Raw genomic sequence first — 17,706 nt, forward strand, 5'->3', positions numbered from 1 at the left:
ACGTGGAACAGGAGCCACAAGTGCCGGCCGGAGTGGCCGAGCGGTTCTAGGCGCTACAGTCTGGAGCCGCTCGACCGCTGCGGTCGCAGGTTCGAATCCTGCCTCAGGCATGGATGTGTGTGATGTCCTTAGGTTAGTTAGGTTTACGTAGTTCTAAGTTCTAGGAGACTGATGACCACAGCAGTTAAGTCCCATAGTGCTCAGAGCCACTTGAACCATTTTTTGAACCACAAGTCATTGCATCGCGAGTGCTATTTAAGGCAGTCGCCGCTTCTGACTTCCCATTTTCCTCCTCTTTCTATTTGGTCCCTTTTTGGAAGCCTCCGGCCGCCATTACCTCACAGACAACTTCCGCCCGAGTTCATGGTGTGCGTACTCTCTTCACTCCCTATTGGCGTCCAGTCCCAAATTTGTTTTGGCCACGTTGTCACCTATATTTCCAGATAACCTAGCTACAATAGCTGTCTTGATTCTACTGCACTGATTGTCGCCTTGTCGCCCATAATCGCTCTTACTGTATTATTCTCCCCATGGTATGTCCTCGAAATGCCACAACGTCTTCTCCAAAAGAACATTTCCAGTGCCAGCAGACTCTGTAGATGCATCTTGTTCAGCTACAGTGGCTCTGTACTCTATGTAGCAATCCTCTCAGTAACGGATTTACAGATGATTTGCTTCGTCCTTTTTGTTATGTTGGCATTCCAGAGAAAAAAGTTGCATTCTCCGTAATCTGTTTTGTAATTTATGTCAACTGTACTTATGCTGTTGAACGACAGAGATACTTCAAAGTTTCTTAAAGCATCACATCCGTTGATTTTTGTCCGGTCAGTGCCTTCTAAATTTCTTTCTCCTACTGCTAAATATTCAGTTCCCCGCATGTTGTAAGTTCCTAGTCCACTTCTTTTCCTCGAAAATGGAACATAATTTTTGTCACACTAGCTCAGCACTGCATACTAAAGCAAAATGGAAAACTAGGGAAGGGGCCAATTGCTGAAATGGCATGGAGGTGTCACGTTATCGAAATTCGAATAAGCTGTCAAAAACTTTTCAGAAAGCTATATCTGTTCTTTACACCAATTGAACGCTCACATACACAGTTCTTCCACGTTCCAAAAGCATTCATTAGTCGAGCCCTAAGAAGATACAGAGAACTATCAGGAGGATGGAATATTAGGATTTAGTCTCAACAATGAGAGCATTAGAGACTGAACACAACTTCAAATTGGACTGGAATCGGGATGGATATAGGACGTGTTCGCTTTAATGAAACTAATTCCCCCCCTCTCAAGACGATTCCGATCATTACTAAGTGAGGCCGATTTCGGACAGCCATAAAACTTAATAGCTTTTGCATAATATGTTTCTAATATTTGTTTTATTCTCACAGCGTCTCAGACGTAATGACTAGTTTCATGACGTCTCGTAAGATAATCCTTGTAGTGAAATGCAACCAACGCTGCAATGGTCCATCGAATTTAGCGTAGCTCCTATATTCATCGTAGACAACGGCCGTGCCGCAGTGGATACACCGGTTCCCGTGAGATCACCGAAGTTAAGCGCTGTCGGGCGTGGTCGGCACTTGGATGGGTGACCATCCAGCCGCCATGCGCTGTTGCCATTTTTCGGGGTGCACTCAGCCTCGTGATGCCAATTGAGGAGCTACTCGACTGAATAGTAGTGGCTCCGGTCAAAGAAAACCATCACAACGACCGGGAGAGCGGTGTGCTGACCACACGCCCCTCCACCCGCAACCTCATCTGAGGATGATACGGCTGTCGGATGGTCCCGGTGGGCCACTTGTGGCCTGAAGACGGAGTGCTATATTCATCGTGCCTAGACATCTGAAAATTACGAGAGAGACCGTCGCTTTGACCATGTACTGCAAATATCTGTAAATAAATTTGGAGGTGATACTTAGAAAATCCATAGGACTTTAGTAAAATTTACGTATTCGGTTTGATGCGGATGTAACACGTGGGTTTCAAAAACTAATGCGCTTGACTCGATTATAGCAATAATTGCGTGTGGCTCAATAGTTTAGTGCAAATCTTTCAATGGGACGATACTTCGGCCAATTCCGTGTGCTTAATCCATCCCAGTTATCCAAAAGGGGAAAGGAGAACTACAGTTTAACGTGGAAGCCGAATAACGTGTCGTTCTTGTCATCTCCTGAGAAGGTTGCGAGATGAATTCTGGACTAAGGGCAGCCTGAAAATTTTCGTGGGCCGACCAGGATTCTATCCCACGATCTCTCGGTTTTCAGGCAGGCGATTCACCGCTTTTGTTTTTCTTTCGTTCCATGAGCTCCGCTAGACCACCAGACTGGACCACTACCTGCAAATGTGGTACTGAATGAAAACTGAAACTCATTCCAAGAAATAACAGACGACAAAAAATGCAGCACATGCGTGTGTGATGGAGGATAGGAGAGAGGCTGAACTTTCCGCAAGGTCGAGGTGGCGCCGTAGATCAGGTACTGGAGGAGCGTGGTTACAATTCTCGTCTAATTATCTAGGGTTAAAAGTTTCCCGTGATTTCTGTAAAACTGGTTAACGTCAATGTACGGATGCCTCCACTGAAAAGCACAAGACTCACTTCCCTACAGTACCCAATCTTGTCCAGTGCGATCTGACGCTCTGTCTCTGGCCTTACTGTCAAAGGGACGAAACGCTTTAACGCCAGCGATCCGCATGGTGCTACCTCATGCGGTACGAAAACGTCGGCTCTACTGCACAAGAACTATGTGTAAGTGATCGGACACGAGACTAGACGCTTCGAATTAAAGTGCATGTTTTCCATCCTTCCTTTGGGTCCTCATTTTGGACCAGCGAGGGTTAAGTTAGAATTGCATATCTTTCTTCTTTCTTTATTTATTTTGCTTACGCCATAGTCCTGCAGCGATCGCAGGGTCGGCGTGGTTACAACGGATTTGGCAATGTTAGCTTTAGGGACGGCCGGATGCCCTTCCTGTCGCCACCCCATACTCCCCAGGACGGAATCAGTGTACCCCAACTGTCTGTGTCTAGTGTAAATCGTGAAATAGTGCGGGCGTGTTTCCAATGTCTGCGACGCGTGTAACTGAGGCGCAACATGGGAGACCATCCCAGTGTTCACCTTGCGGGATGTGGAAAACCGCCTAAAAACCACATCCAGGCTGGCCAGCACACCAGCCCTCGTCGTTAATCCGCCGGGCGGATACGATCTGGGGCCAGCGCGCCTACCCTGGCGGGTTAAGTTAGAATTGCATATATTAAGCAGTAAGCTATGTTTTAAGTTATAAACTGCTACATAATATTTTTCACCTTAAATATAGAATTAATTTACGTGATAGGGGCGAGCACCTGTTACTCCGTTCTGAAAAGCAGCATCCAGCTATGCTCATCATTAAAAATACTTTCCGATGTTATGTGATGATGACTGAGTCTATTTTTTTCTGTCTTGTTACTTTTATACAATTTTATACACATAATTACGCCTAGTACGATCTACTGTGGCTATAATTATTTCGTTTCATCTTCAATCGACAGTCTAGAAACAGAAGAAAAATTAAGAGAAATATGACCAAAATGGTTCATTTCAAAATACGATTGGCGTTCCATATTCACTCATAGTTTATTGTTTCCCGCCACTAATGGTGCTCCTTTTAACTCGTAATTATAGTTGCAAGTATGCAGCACTTCAGTCTACTCGTAGCTGGCAGAACACCCACAAGAAGTGTAATCGCTGCATAGTTCAGCCCAATTTCCCGACTACGGTCATTACGTCAGCGGACAACACAGAGTGTGATCATCAAGGAAAGCGCTGGACAACGTGGTTTCTGTGGAAGGAAGGTCGAAACACTACGGACGTTTACAGGCGGTTGGGGCACTGTGTGGATAGTGTGCATTTTCACGAAAAAGAGCTCTTGTAACGCGACAACGCTCACCCCCATATGAGTCGAGTAAAACCACAACTGCCACCACTGAAATGGGGTTCCTTTCTGATTGCCACCTACCGGAGGCTGTAAAGTAACCTCTGAGCGGACATCATTTCACAGACTTCCAGGAACTGCGAGCATCTGTCCTTCGGTGGATGCGACCGACTCCAGAAATGTGGTTCGTGGAGGGCCCACAGAAATTGTAGGGGCCAAGCCAGAGAATACGGTGAGTGCTGCAGAACCTGGAACCCAGTTTCAGCGATTGCAGCCGTGGTTTCCCGAATCGTATGGGGACGAGCACTGTATTGCGAGAATACTTTTCGTGCACACTCTCCACACACTGCCAACAGTCGCCTGTGAATATTCGTACTGACCGATGCCTCCTTCCACAGAAACCACGTCATCCAGCGCTGTCCTTGATGGTCACACTCCACGTTGTCCGCTCACATTATGACAGTAGTTGGGAAATTGGCTGTACTGTGCAAGGATTATACTTCCAGTGATCGTCTCGCCACTTACGTTTACACCAAAGTACTACATACACTACTGGCCATTAAAATTGCTACACCACGAAGATGACGTGCTACAGACGCGAAAATTAACCGACAGAAAGAAGATGCTGTGATATGAAATGATTAGATTTTCAGAGCATTCACACAAGGTTGGCGCCAGTGACGACACCGACAACGTGCTGACATCAGGAAAGTTTCCAACCGATTTCTCATACCCAAACAGCAGATGGCCGGCGTTGACTGGTGAAACGTTGCTGTGATGTCTCGTGTAAGGAGGAGAAATGCGTACCATCACGTTCCGACTTTGATAAAGGTCGGATTGTTAGCCTATCACGATTGTGGTTTATCGTATCGTGACATTGCTGCTCGCGTTGGTCGAGATCCAATGACTGTTAGCAGAATATGGACTCGGTGAGTTCAGGAGGGTAATACGGAACGCCGTGCTGGATCCCAACGGCCTCGCATCACTAGCAGTCGAGATGACAGGCATCTTATCCGCATAGCTGTAACGGATCGCGCAGCAACGTCTCGATCCCTGAATCATCAGATGGGGACGTTTGCAAGACAACAAACATCTGCACGAACAGTTCGACGACGTTTGCAGCAGTATGGACTATCAGCTCGGAGACCATGGCTGCGGTTACCCTTGACGCTGCATCACAGACAGGAGCGCCTGCGATGGTGTTCTCAACGACGAACCTGGGTGCACGAATGGCAAAACGTCATTTTTTCGGATGAATCCAGGTTCTGTTTACAGCATCTTGATGGTTGCATCCGTGTTTGGCGACATCGCGGTGAACGCACATTGGAAGGGTGTATTCGTCATCGCCATACTGGGTATCACCCGGCGTGATGGTATGGGGTGCCATTGGTTACACGTCTCGGTGACCTTTTGTTCGCATTGACGACACTTTGAACAGTGGAAGTTACATTTCAGATGTGTTACGACCCGTGGCTCTACCCTTCATTCGATCCCTGCGAAACCCTACGTTTCAGCAGGATAATGCACGACCGCATGTTGCAGGTCCTGTACGGGCCTTTCTGGATAAAGAAAATGTTCGACTGCTGCCCTGGCCAGCACATTCTCCAGATCTCTCACCAACTGAAAACGTCTGGTCAATGGTGGCCGAGCAACTGGCTCGTCACAATACGCCAGTCACTACTCTTGATGAACTGTGGTATCGTGTTGAAGCTGCATGGGCAGCTGTACCTGTACACGCCATCCAAGCTGTGTTTGACTCAATGCCCAGGAGTATCAAGGCTGTTATTACGGCCAGAGGTGATTGTTCTGGGTACTGATTTCTCAGGATCTATGCACCCAAATTGCGTAAAAATGTAATCCCATGTGAGTTCTAGTATAATATATTTGTCCAATGAATACCCGTTTATCATCTGCATTTTTTCTTGGTGTTGCAATTTTAATGGCTAGTAGTGTATTTGCAATTGTAGTGACGAATCAAATGGCGTACCATGAATCCAAGAAGAAGGGACTCCTCGTGTAGATGCATTTATATACTACTTCATCCAACACACATCGTTAGAAACTGAAGAAAGAAAAAGAAGGAGTTGATAATTTGCTTGACAGGGTTACTTTTATAACTGTACGTTGATAATACTGAATTTCTTAGAACAATTGTTTTGTCTCGTAGCGCGGCGCTCTGTCGCTGGTCCATCATATGACGGGTATCAGCTATAAAGAGAGAAGCCGTAACATTTCTACCTTTGCACGGTCACACATATCCTCGTATACTGTTTCGCAGTGGCTTGCACGCTTGTGTGCACGTTTGTCCTCCTGTTAGTATTTCAGTAATGTTAACAAGGCCACTAGTACGATGTCGCGCCTGTTGCCAGGGCAATGAAGTTTTCCACAACATGTAATTGTTTCACCCTTTTACCTTGTTAACTGTTGTTTAACACTGCGTGCAAGTAACGAAGCAGAATGTATGCGCTCCCTTCAATAGTCCGGGAAACAGATTTAAAAAAATGGCTCTGAGCACTATGGGACTTAACATCTGTGGTCATCAGTCCCCTAGAACTTAGAACTACTTAAACCTAACTAACCTAAGGACATCACACACATCCTTGCCCGAGGCAGGATTCGAACCTGCAACCGTAGCAGTCGCGCGGTTCCGGACTGCGCGCCTAGAACCGCGAGACCACCGCCGCCGGCCACTAGATTAAATATATCATCTGTAAACACTCGGTTGTCAGTCAATACAACACACGAAAGACAAAGTACAGAGTCACGCTAGTTAGTTTGGAACGAGTGGTGTATAAGTTGCAGACTTTTAAATAAATAATTATTGCGATTACCTCCTCGTTAAATATATTTTGTGATTGTTGACAGTCACTCGTATCACTCTGAAGAGTTACAAAAGGCGATCAATTACTCCATGTCTGTCTTCTGAACAACACGAGTGCAAACATGCATAACCGTTACTGACGAATGTTGGAGATTTGCTCCTGGAATGGAACTTGCAAGCTGCTCATTAATAATGTTCGTGCTTTCCTTGTAACTACTTCGAGTTGTCAGCTGTAAAATGCCTCGAATAAAAACGAAGCATGTCCGTCATAAGAACTTGCATTTGTCGCTCTTCCTCATTTGGAGCAGAGCGTACTTTTTATCTACATCTACATCTACATCTACATCTATACTCCGCGAGCCACCTTACGGTGTGTGGCGGAGGGTACTTATTGTACCACTATCTGATCCCCCCTTCCCTGTTCCATTCACGAATTGTGCGTGGGAAGAACGACTGCTTGTAAGTCTCCGTATTTGCTCTAATTTCTCGGATCTTTTCGTTGTGATCATTACGCGAGATATATGTGGGCGGTAGTAATATGTTGCCCATCTCTTCCCGGAATGTGCTCTCTCGTAATTTCGATAATAAACCTCTCCGTATTGCGTAACGCCTTTCTTGAAGTGTCCGCCACTGGAGCTTGTTCAGCATCTCCGTAACGCTCTCGCGCTGACTAAATGTCCCCATGACGAATCGCGCTGCTTTTCGCTGGATCATGTCTATCTCTTCTATTAATCCAACCTGGTAAGGGTCCCATACTGATGAGCAATACTCAAGAATCGGACGAACAAGCGTTTTGTAAGCTACTTCTTTCGTCGATGAGTCACATTTTCTTAGAATTCTTCCTATGAATCTCAACCTGACGCCTGCTTTTCCCACTATTTGTTTTATGTGATCATTCCACTTCAGATCGCTCCGGATAGTAACTCCTAAGTATTTTACGGTCGTTACCGCTTCCAATGATTTACCACCTATGGCATAATCGTACTGGAATGGATTTCTGCCCCTATGTATGCGCATTATATTACATTTATCTACGTTTAGGGAAAGCTGCCAGCTGTCGCACCATGCATTAATCCTCTGCAGGTCTTCCTGGAGTACGTACGAGTCTTCTGATGTTGCTACTTTCTTGTAGACAACCGTGTCATCTGCAAATAGCCTCACGGAGCTACCGATGTTGTCAACTAAGTCATTTATGTATATTGTAAACAATAAAGGTCCTATCACGCTTCCTTGCGGTACTCCCGCAATAAAGTGCAAGAATAAATTATAGATTATTATTTTGTATGTAATAAGGTCTAGATGGCCTAATGTATTTCAGTTTATTACGATGTTTCGCTTTCTAATATCATCAGGTTTAAACTTCGATCTCGGAAAATAATGTTCAGTGCCAGTTATACAAAATGACACTGAAATTGACACACAGATTTCTTTTACGAGTTTCGAAGACTTGTTCTGATGGTGGCGATGGCGAATATTCGTAGTAAACGAAACTGCGTATCTCACAACTGGTTTCATGTCATACAAACAGTGATCTCAGTTGTTACAATAAATGAAGAAACAGCGTGTGATACCAATTTCTTTTATTAACGACTATCGATTTCGACCTGCCCTGCAGGTCATCTTCAGATTTATGTTGAAAAAAGAAAAAGAGAAGAGAAAATAAAAGTTACAAAGTGTAACATTACAAACAATGATCTCAAAGGTAGCTGAAATAACGTGCATAAGTCTGATATCACCTAACACCAAATCTAAATTGCTTTGCGATTTTTCAGAGAGGTAAGTGGGCCTGATAGCCATCAGGAAAATAGTAGCGAAGAAGCAGAAGCATTGTACAGTTTGACAAAGAGTGACAAGACAAGCTCGAACAGTTTAATCCGGATAACACAGCCCTTAAACAACATTTAAGGTCGAGCAGAGAACGGCATTTCTTCGAATATTTGGTTCACATTCTCAAAACTTGTAGATCATAACATCAAACATCACCAAGTCAGTTTAAATGCCCTAAGCTATGGTGATTATATTACCTTAATACACAGGGGTTGGACAAAAATATGGAAGCAATGGGAGAAATGCATGCTTGAACTAAATGCAGACGCTATCCGAGCCCCAGGTTGCACTGGTGTATTTGAGCACGAGCGACATCTGTCCAGTGTCCTTAATACGTCGAAAGTATGAGTCGTGATCAAAATAGCGTTGTGTGTAGTACATTTGTCGTATCTAAGTCATTTAGAACGTGGGCAACTTGTCGGTATTCGTATTGTGAATGCTTCTTTAATCAACGGTAACCAAAAAGTTCGATGTTTCAAGAGGCACCGTATCGAACACTTATACCACATACTGGAAAAGCGGTAAAATATCATCGCTAAGTGATAACATGTACGAAAGTGCGTGTCGAGTGATCGTGACAGACGGCCATTTGAGAGGATTGTGACGAAAAATAAAAGGACAACAGCTGCAAAAGACACTGCAGAACTGAACGTCGTATTCGCAAACCCCGTCAAAACGCCACGAACGGAGTTCAATAAGCTGGGAAATAACGGGAATGCCAAAACCACTAATCAACTGTGCAAATGTCCATAACAGGAAAAAATGTTTCCGAAGCGTAAATCCTGGATTATGGAGCAATGAAAGAGAGCCATTCGGTCGGATGAGTCTACTTTCACACTGCTTCCAAGTTCTTGCCGAGTTTACACCGCAAGATTGGACCATGGCAAGGGTTCGGTGATGATGTGAGCAAGTCCCATCGTGGTATTCCAAGGATCTCATGGTTACTCTGCAAGGTTGCATTACTTCCAAGTTTTATGTGACCATTTTGGGTCATCAGATGCATATGATGGTACAACGTTAGTTCTCCAATGGTGATGCTGTGTTCTAAGACGCCGGCCCTGTGAAATCCGGCTCTCGTCTATGCAATGGCGCTTTGCTTTTGGAGACTACTTGTGATACTCAAGCACAACTGCTTGCAGCTTCGCTCGACCATGGCTATCCTGTTCATGTCAAGGCCCATCAAACGCTAAATTCTACACGTGGTGTTATTTACACTAGGCTGCTTGATGGTCTAACAGAGGTAGAAACTGAAATTTACCTCTCTGATCAGAGCATCATTGCAGTCCATCGGGTGATGAAAAAGGTAGATGAGTCCTTAGTGCCCACACACACCATTTTTCTCAAGTTTGACGGATTAGTGGTCCCATCAAAGTTCAAAGCAGCCTATGGAGTTATCACAGTCCGACCGCGTATTTTGAACCCAATGCACTGCTACCAGTGTCATCGTTACAACCGCACTCGTGTCCTGTCAACAGCCGGCCATATGTGTAACCTGTGGTAGGGATGCTCACGAGGGCGATTGTACGCCTCCTTCTCCCTTCTGGATCAATTGCAATGGCGACCATGCAGCCTCCTCTCGAGATTGTCCCGTGTATCTCGATGAGCGGGCCGTCCAGGAGATCCGGATGAAGGAAAAAGTGCCTTACCCTGTCGCTCGCAAGTTGTTGGCTAGTCGTAAATTCTGTGCTTTATTATCCGGCACTTACACTACCATTCTTGCTACAACTCGCTCAGTGAAGGACATGGCCATGCAGACATGCGACCTCAATTTCAGCGCCACGGTCGTAAAATCGCGCAGTGTGACAGTAGCATCATGCGGGCGAAATTACCCGCTACAGGCCGGAAAGCACAGAAGAAACGCTCCCGCGAAGACTTTTTATGTCCCTCCAGCCAAACGCAAAGGCTCCAAGAAATCAAACAAGGGCAAACAGTCTCCTCCTTCGCCGAGTCAGAGATCCTCGTCAACGGTGTCTCACCCAGCCTACCTCTGTGTTGCCGGTGTGCACCGCCAACCATTTTCCTGCCTTGGACTCGGCACACCAACCAAGGGAGAATGCCGCAGCCTCTGTGGCTCTCATAGAGAAAGATTCTCCAGTCTCAGTGCCCTGTAGCAAAGAGTCTTCTAAGGCTGGCTCTCGGCAGCCACCGAGATGACACCCCTTCACTTCTCCCCCCTTCCCCTTTCTCATTGTGACTCTCCTGCAATGGAACGTTCGCGGCCTTAGAGCCAACAAGGAGGAATTACGGCGGCTCTTGGAATTACAGCATCAACTTGTTCTCTGCCTCCAGGAAACAAAGTTACGTCCGCACGACCGCTTTGACCTCTCGTATTACCTCCCGGTTCAATAGAACCCCCCCCCCCGCCCCCCCGGCGACGGCTTTGTTTGCGTCTTAAGGGGGAGTCATGTTGCTCATCTGGGATGAGGTTCATAGTCAAACCACCTCCCTGAACACCTTGTTGCACTGTTTCAGTCCGCATTTTCCTTCCTCACTTGCCTCTATTTCCCTATGTACCGTCTACATTCCTCCGTCCTTCGGTGTCACCAGAGCGGAATTCCTCCAGCTTGTTGAGCAACTCCCTCGCCCCATTATGCTGCTCGGTGGCTTCAACACGCTCTATCCCCTTTGGGGCTTTCCCAGAACTTGTCACAGAGGTGCCCTCTTCGCTGACCTTCTCAGTCAACTCTCCTCCTCCATACTGGAGCCCCTACGTTCCTATCTGACTCCATGCACACCTATTCTCATTTCGACCTCTCATTCTGCACTGCTGGCTCTCCTGTCGTCTCATGTGGTCTCCAGCCATAATTTCCCGTGTGCTATCCGTTTTCTGACTCCTAACCCACCTTCGTACAAACCCAAATGGCAGCTTTCTAAGGCCAACTGGAGGCTCTACTCTACCCTGGCGTCCTTCGAAGAACAACTTTTCCCCAGGTGTGATGACAAGCTAGAATACCTTACCAACATTATCCTCACCACCGCAGAATCTTCCGTTCCTCGTACTTCATTTTTACCGCGCAGTGTTTCGGTCCCTTCGTGAACTGAAGCGTGCCGCGACGCATTTCGTGCGCGGAGACGTGCTCTCCTCGTTTTTAAGAGTCATCCTGCGACGGCGATATGTATTCTATATAAACAGTTGCATGTGCAGTGTCTTCGCTTTCCTCCAGGTAGCAAAAAAGCTAACTGAATTTCATTTATAGTTCCACTTCCTCTTCCGTCTTGTGGGCTAACCTTCGACGGCTATCTGGGATTAAGGTCCATTCCCACTTTCCAGCGTGATCGTAGCAGTTGACATCATTGTGGACCCTATTGCTATCTCCAACACCTTGGGCCGCTACACTGCAGCGATTTCGAGCTCCATCCACTATCACCCTAAGTTTCTCCACCGGAAACGAGTAAGTACTACAATGACGCTTTTACTATGAGGGAGCTATATCATGCTCTCACTTCATCCCGATCCTCCAGCCCAGGGCCGGGTGACATTCACATCCAGATGTTGCAGCACCTTTCTCTTGTGGGCAGGCACTTTCTCCTCCATACATACAATCGCATTTGGGCAAAGGGCAGCTTTCCCAGACGCTGGCGTGTCATACCCATATCTAAGCGCGGCAAGGACGAACACTTTCCTTCTAGTTACTGCGTCATTTCTCTCACCAGCTGTGTTTGCAAGGTGATGGAAAGTTTAATTCATGTCTGGTGGGTATGGTGGCTCGAGTCTCGCATTTTACTGACCACTAAACAATGTTGATTTAGAGCGCGCTATTCTGCAGTTGACCATCAAGTCACTTCGTCAACCAACTTCATGAGTGGTTTTCTGCCGAAATACCAGACTGTGGCCGTGTTTTTTGATCTGGAGAAAGCATACTACATCTGCTGGAGGACTGATATCCTCCGTACTCTCTACATGTCAGGCTTCCTAGACCACCTGGACCGTTTCCTTCAGAATTTTTTCAGAGACTGAGTTTTCAAGGTACGTGTGGTATCTGCGTTGTTGGACACCTTTATACAGGAAAACGGTGAGCCTCAGGTTCGTTTCTGAGCGGTCTCCCACCGGACAGCTCCGGCTCCCTTTTGTTGACGATTTTGCCATCTATTACAGTTCTCCTCGGACTTGTCTCCTTGAGCGGCGTCTTCAGCGTCGTCTTTACTCGTGCAGCATCGACAATGGCTTTCGCTTTTCCACTGGTAAAACAGTTTGTACGAATTTCTGGCGACGCAATGGGTTTCTTCCACTGCCTTTATATCTTGGGCCTGTTGCTCTTCCGCTAGTTGAAACTACGAAATTCCTGGGGCTCATGTTCGATAGGAAACTTTCTCAATCAGCCCACGTGTCTTACCTGCCCTCCAGCTGTCCCCGGACCCTCAGTGAGTGTCCTCAGCGGTACTTCCTGGGGAGCAGATCGGACCACCCTCCTCCGTTTTTACTGCTCCCTCGTCCGTTAGAAACTAGACTATGGGTGTTTCTTTTCTACATCTGCACGTCGAACCATGAACTCCTGTCATACCGACGTGATGTTCTCCTCAGTGGATACACATGCCGTTTGTCTGCCATTCCTTGCCCCTCATTCTATACCTCCCCCATCGATGACTTCTTTGACCACTTCGTCACTTCAGATTAAGAAACATACTGACTAAAAAAATCGGAGCACCAAGTAGTTGTGAGATATAGACGAAAGTTGGTAGGCGTGTTTCTACGTATGAAAGATGATGTCTACTCATAGTTCCCTCCAGGCGCATAAGAATGGCGCTAGTAGCGCTGCTTTGAGGATGAAAAATCAGGCTTGTTTTGAATACACTCTGTAACGGTCGTCAACATTAATTACCTTTGACATTGGATGTAGCGAGTTGTTGTCAGTCAAGGTTACAAAGACCCCATTATGAACACCCCACTGAGTTTGAATGATAGCCACTTTACATGATTGCTGCTATCGGTGGTCACGAGAATGTAGGTCGCAAGAAGACCGGGGCTCCGAACGGCCATGTGGCACTACCGAGGGAGAAGACCATCGTTTTCAGCGTATGGCTCTGACGCATCGTACTGCATCTGCAGTGGCAATCGGGCAGCAGTTAGCACCACAATGACACAACGAACTGTTAGAAATCGGTTACTTGAAGGGTAGCTCCGAGTGAAAAGACTTGTGGCGTGCATTCCACTAACCCCAAATCATCACCACTTGCCACTTCAGTGGTGTCAAGCGAGAGCTCATTGGAAGGCAGGGTTTAGATCTGTTGTGTTTTCTGATGAAAGCTGGTTCTGTTTCTGTGGCAGCGATGGCTTGTGTCTTGGTTAGAAGGAGGTCAGTTGAGGACCTACAACCAACCTGTCTGCTTGCTAAACACATTGGGCCGGCCGCTGTGACCGAGCGATTCTAGGCGCTTCAGTCTGGAACCGATCGACCGCTGCGATCGCAGGTTCGAATCCTGCCTCGGGCATGGATGTGTGTGATGTCCTCAGGTTAGTTAGGTTTAAATAGTTCTAAGTTCTAGGGGACTGATGACCTCATATGTTAAGTCCCATCGGGCTGAGAGCCATTTGAACCATTTTTAAGACACGCTGGAGCTACACCTGGATTTACGGTTTGCGCTGGGATATCGTATGACAGCCGGAGTACTCTCGTGGTTATCCCACCCACGCTGACTGCAAATTTGTCTGTCAGTCTGATGATTTTACCTGTTGTGCAGCCATTCACAGCATTCCAGGGGTGTTTTCCGACAGGATAACGGCCGCCCACATATCAGTGTTGTAACCTGTCTTCTTGGCCTGCTCGATCACGCATCTGTCACCAATCGAGCACATATGGGACGTCATCGAACGACAACTCCAGTGCCATCCACAAACAGCATTAATCGTCCCTGTATTGAACGACCCAGTGCAGTAGACACCAAACTCCATCGCACAAGCTGACATCGGCACCTGCACAACCCGATACATGCACGTTTGCATGCTTGCATTCAACTTTCTGGCGGTTATGCAGGTTGTTAATGTACCAGTATTTCAAATTTATAATGACCTATCTCGCGCTTGCTGTAACCTGTAATGTTGCAATGTTAATCACTTAAATATGTTAGCTAGACAAGAGTGTTCCCAAAATTTCATTACTCTATATTAATTATTTTTCGCCCTCGCGATTTTTTTTTCCATCGGAGTATTAACTACTCGGCTAGTTACAATACTGGCCATAGCTGTATCCTTTTACGGGAAGACTCTTACCGACAACCACGCGACTAACAACTGAGGTCTTGTTAAGCTTTTTGTTTCGGTGCGCAAGCTATAATTCATCTCAAATTTTTACCTTCATTCATGTAGAAGTTACCTTCATTCATGTAGAAGGTATAGTGTTATTAAATTGGATGGACCTTTTTGTGAAATCGGACGGATTTCTTTGAAACGCTTTGTACATCACTGACCTTTTATTCTTTTAGGAAGAAAATCTTGCTGGCGTGCGAAATATGTTGAATATTCCTTGTATTCAGAGTTAAATCCTCTGTAAAACGACCTAATTACGCCATGGCTGTCTTTGAGGATGAAATGAGTGGAAGCTGTGAAGCGTGAGGGGTGTCCAGAAGGCTGGCGCTCCTGGCTGGGTCGCCATGCTAATTGCCGCCTCCTCCGCCGCCACGCAGCTCATCGACGATGTCCTCGCATCGATTTCTGAAGAGCGAACAGCCCGGTCCGAACTTCTTCTCTACCCTTCTCTCAGCAGTAGAAGAAAGACGACCTAATAACCCAGTGGGCTATGAATGACTTCGTTCACTGTAATTAACAAAGAAAGGTCAGTCTCACCACTTCCGCCGAACGTAGATGTCCACACTCTTTCCCTGGTTCCAGCGACACACGCGGGAAGAACCAGTATCACATAAGGTTTTCCTGCAACAGACAGATCATGTATAGGATAATTCAGTCACCCCTACCGCTGTCGTTTTATGCCACCCGCAATGTTATATCTGGCCGTCGTAAATCATGAGCGAGATTTTCATATTCTTTAGCTCATTAAGCTCGAATTATCAGTCGTACAGAGAAACCGAGCAGGACCTTTTTGTAGGAAGTTTAGTGTCGTTAAATTTTTCCACTGGGATACGTTTTCGCTGGAGGTTTCCGATAATCTTAAGAAAAAACGTACGGAAGTGACCTTCAAACGTTACCCCAGTCCCACATTCTGTCCGCACCAGTCAGAATTTCTAGTTGCTGGTCATGGTACTCCCTCCTACCACTGTACTATATTTGCGACTGCACAGATTATTTCCCACATTCGTCCTGTTTGACTAACCGCCTTAGTCGAGCACTTACAAATTGTAAAATTTATGTTTGTGCAAGTTTTACTTCACAGTTTTGTGAATTTTAACTATTACATTGTGTTATTCATCAGGTCTTCAGGCCACGAAACTACTGTGCTTGTAACGATTAAGTTTGTATCGAACTGTCCGCGTAATTTCTTTTAGTGTGAAGTTTATAGAAGTCGTTTTCGGGTCATTACTCTCACTTAAACTAATAATGTTCGCAAAATAGCGAACAATGTCGGTGGCGTAATAGCTCAATCAACAGAAGCTAAAAAAAGGTCGAATATCTGGAATAGTTTATGTAGACGAAAATTTTTGTACGTGGTAGGAGGGAGTGCCATGAACAAAAGTACTGATGAGGGATGTGTGTGGTGGAGTTGCGTTTGAAGGCCGCTTTAGTACGTTTTCCTTGAATAACTCGAAAACCATGGCCTCCAATGAAAATGTATCGCAGTACAAAATCTAACCAGTTTAAATTTCCTACGAAAAGGTCGTGCTCATTTTTTACTGTAGGACTAATTACTTGTGCGTAGTGAGCGACAGAATTAAAATCTCGCACGTGGTTTATGCAGGCCAGCAGTAACATTGCGGGTTGCATAATACGACAACGGAAGGGACAGCTGAATCGCCCTGTATAAAAATTGGAAGGCAGCTACCAGCTTCAAGTTTACATTTGTTTTACTGATGAATCGGCAAACAGTGATAAGCCAAAACATTATGACCACTAAGCACCGCCATGTTGGATGCCACCTGGTGGCTTTGCGGGCAAGTGACGCGGTAACAGGAGTATGTATTCCGAGCTGACTCGGACGGGGGGATCATTCTAGCGAAGATGTGGGCTGCAAATCAACAAATCTATTGGGATAAGCGACTTTGATAAAGGGCAGATTATTATTATGCAGAGCCTGTGAAGATCTGGAAAACGACGAAGCTGGTCGAATGTTCATGTGCTAATGTCGTGAGCATCTACGCAGAGAGGTAAATGGACAGTGAAACTGCCACTAGGCGGTATATGGTTGGACGTTACGACTCTCCACAAAACGTGGGGTTCAGGGACTTGTCTGCTCCGTTGATTAACCGAGCGAGGTTGCGCAGTGGTTAGCACATTGGACTCGAATTCGGGAGGACGACGGTTCAAATCCGTATCTTGCCATCCTGATTTAAAATTTCCGTTATTTCTCTAAATCGCTTCAGGCAAATTCCGGGATATTCCTTTGAAAGGGCATGCCGCTTTCCTTCCCCATCCATCCCTAATCCGATGGGACCGATGATCTCTCTGTTTGGTCCCCTCCTCTCAGATCAACCAACCAACCAACCTACAGGGTAGGATAGTTGGTGATGTGTGGCACCTCTGCTGAAACAGCATATTGCTGGTGCACGCATATACATTTAGGAGCACACCGTTCATCGTACATTGTTGAACATGGAGCTCCGCAGCAAACCATACCCACGTGTTCACACATTGACCCAGCGACAACCTCAATTGCAGTGGGCGCGGGGATTCGACAGTCAAGCAATGGAAACTAGTCGGCTCTTCGGGTGAATCGCATTTTTTCGTCATCGTGTGAACAGCGGGTCGAAACGAGCAGCGCGCCATAGACGCACGCTTCTAGGAGCAGTATTGTGCTTTGGGAAACATTCTCCTGCGTTCGCGTGAGACTTGTGGTAATAATCGAAGACATACTGACAGCTGCGAGCGCCCTCCCTCCCTACATGCTTGATGCCTTCCCCGACGGCGACGTAATCTTTCAGCGGTATAATAGTCCTTGTCTCGGAGCCCGAACAGTCCTACATTGGTTTGAGGAGCATTATAGTGATCTCACGTTGATATCTCGGCGACTAAATTCGCCTGATGGAAATCCTATTGGATCCA

General features: G+C 46.3%; 1 protein-coding gene and 1 pseudogene across 1 annotated transcript in view; both read left to right on the top strand.

Annotated features, from left to right (window-relative positions):
• LOC126162822 (diuretic hormone 45) overlaps positions 1-17,706 on the top strand; it is a 459,467-nt gene that overhangs the window by 278,276 nt on the left and 163,485 nt on the right. The window lies entirely within an intron of this gene.
• Positions 1,502-1,618, top strand: LOC126163818 (5S ribosomal RNA; annotated as a pseudogene).

Source organism: Schistocerca cancellata, chromosome 2 (genome assembly GCF_023864275.1).
Source record: "Schistocerca cancellata isolate TAMUIC-IGC-003103 chromosome 2, iqSchCanc2.1, whole genome shotgun sequence".
NCBI classification, from domain to species: Eukaryota; Metazoa; Arthropoda; class Insecta; order Orthoptera; family Acrididae; genus Schistocerca; species Schistocerca cancellata.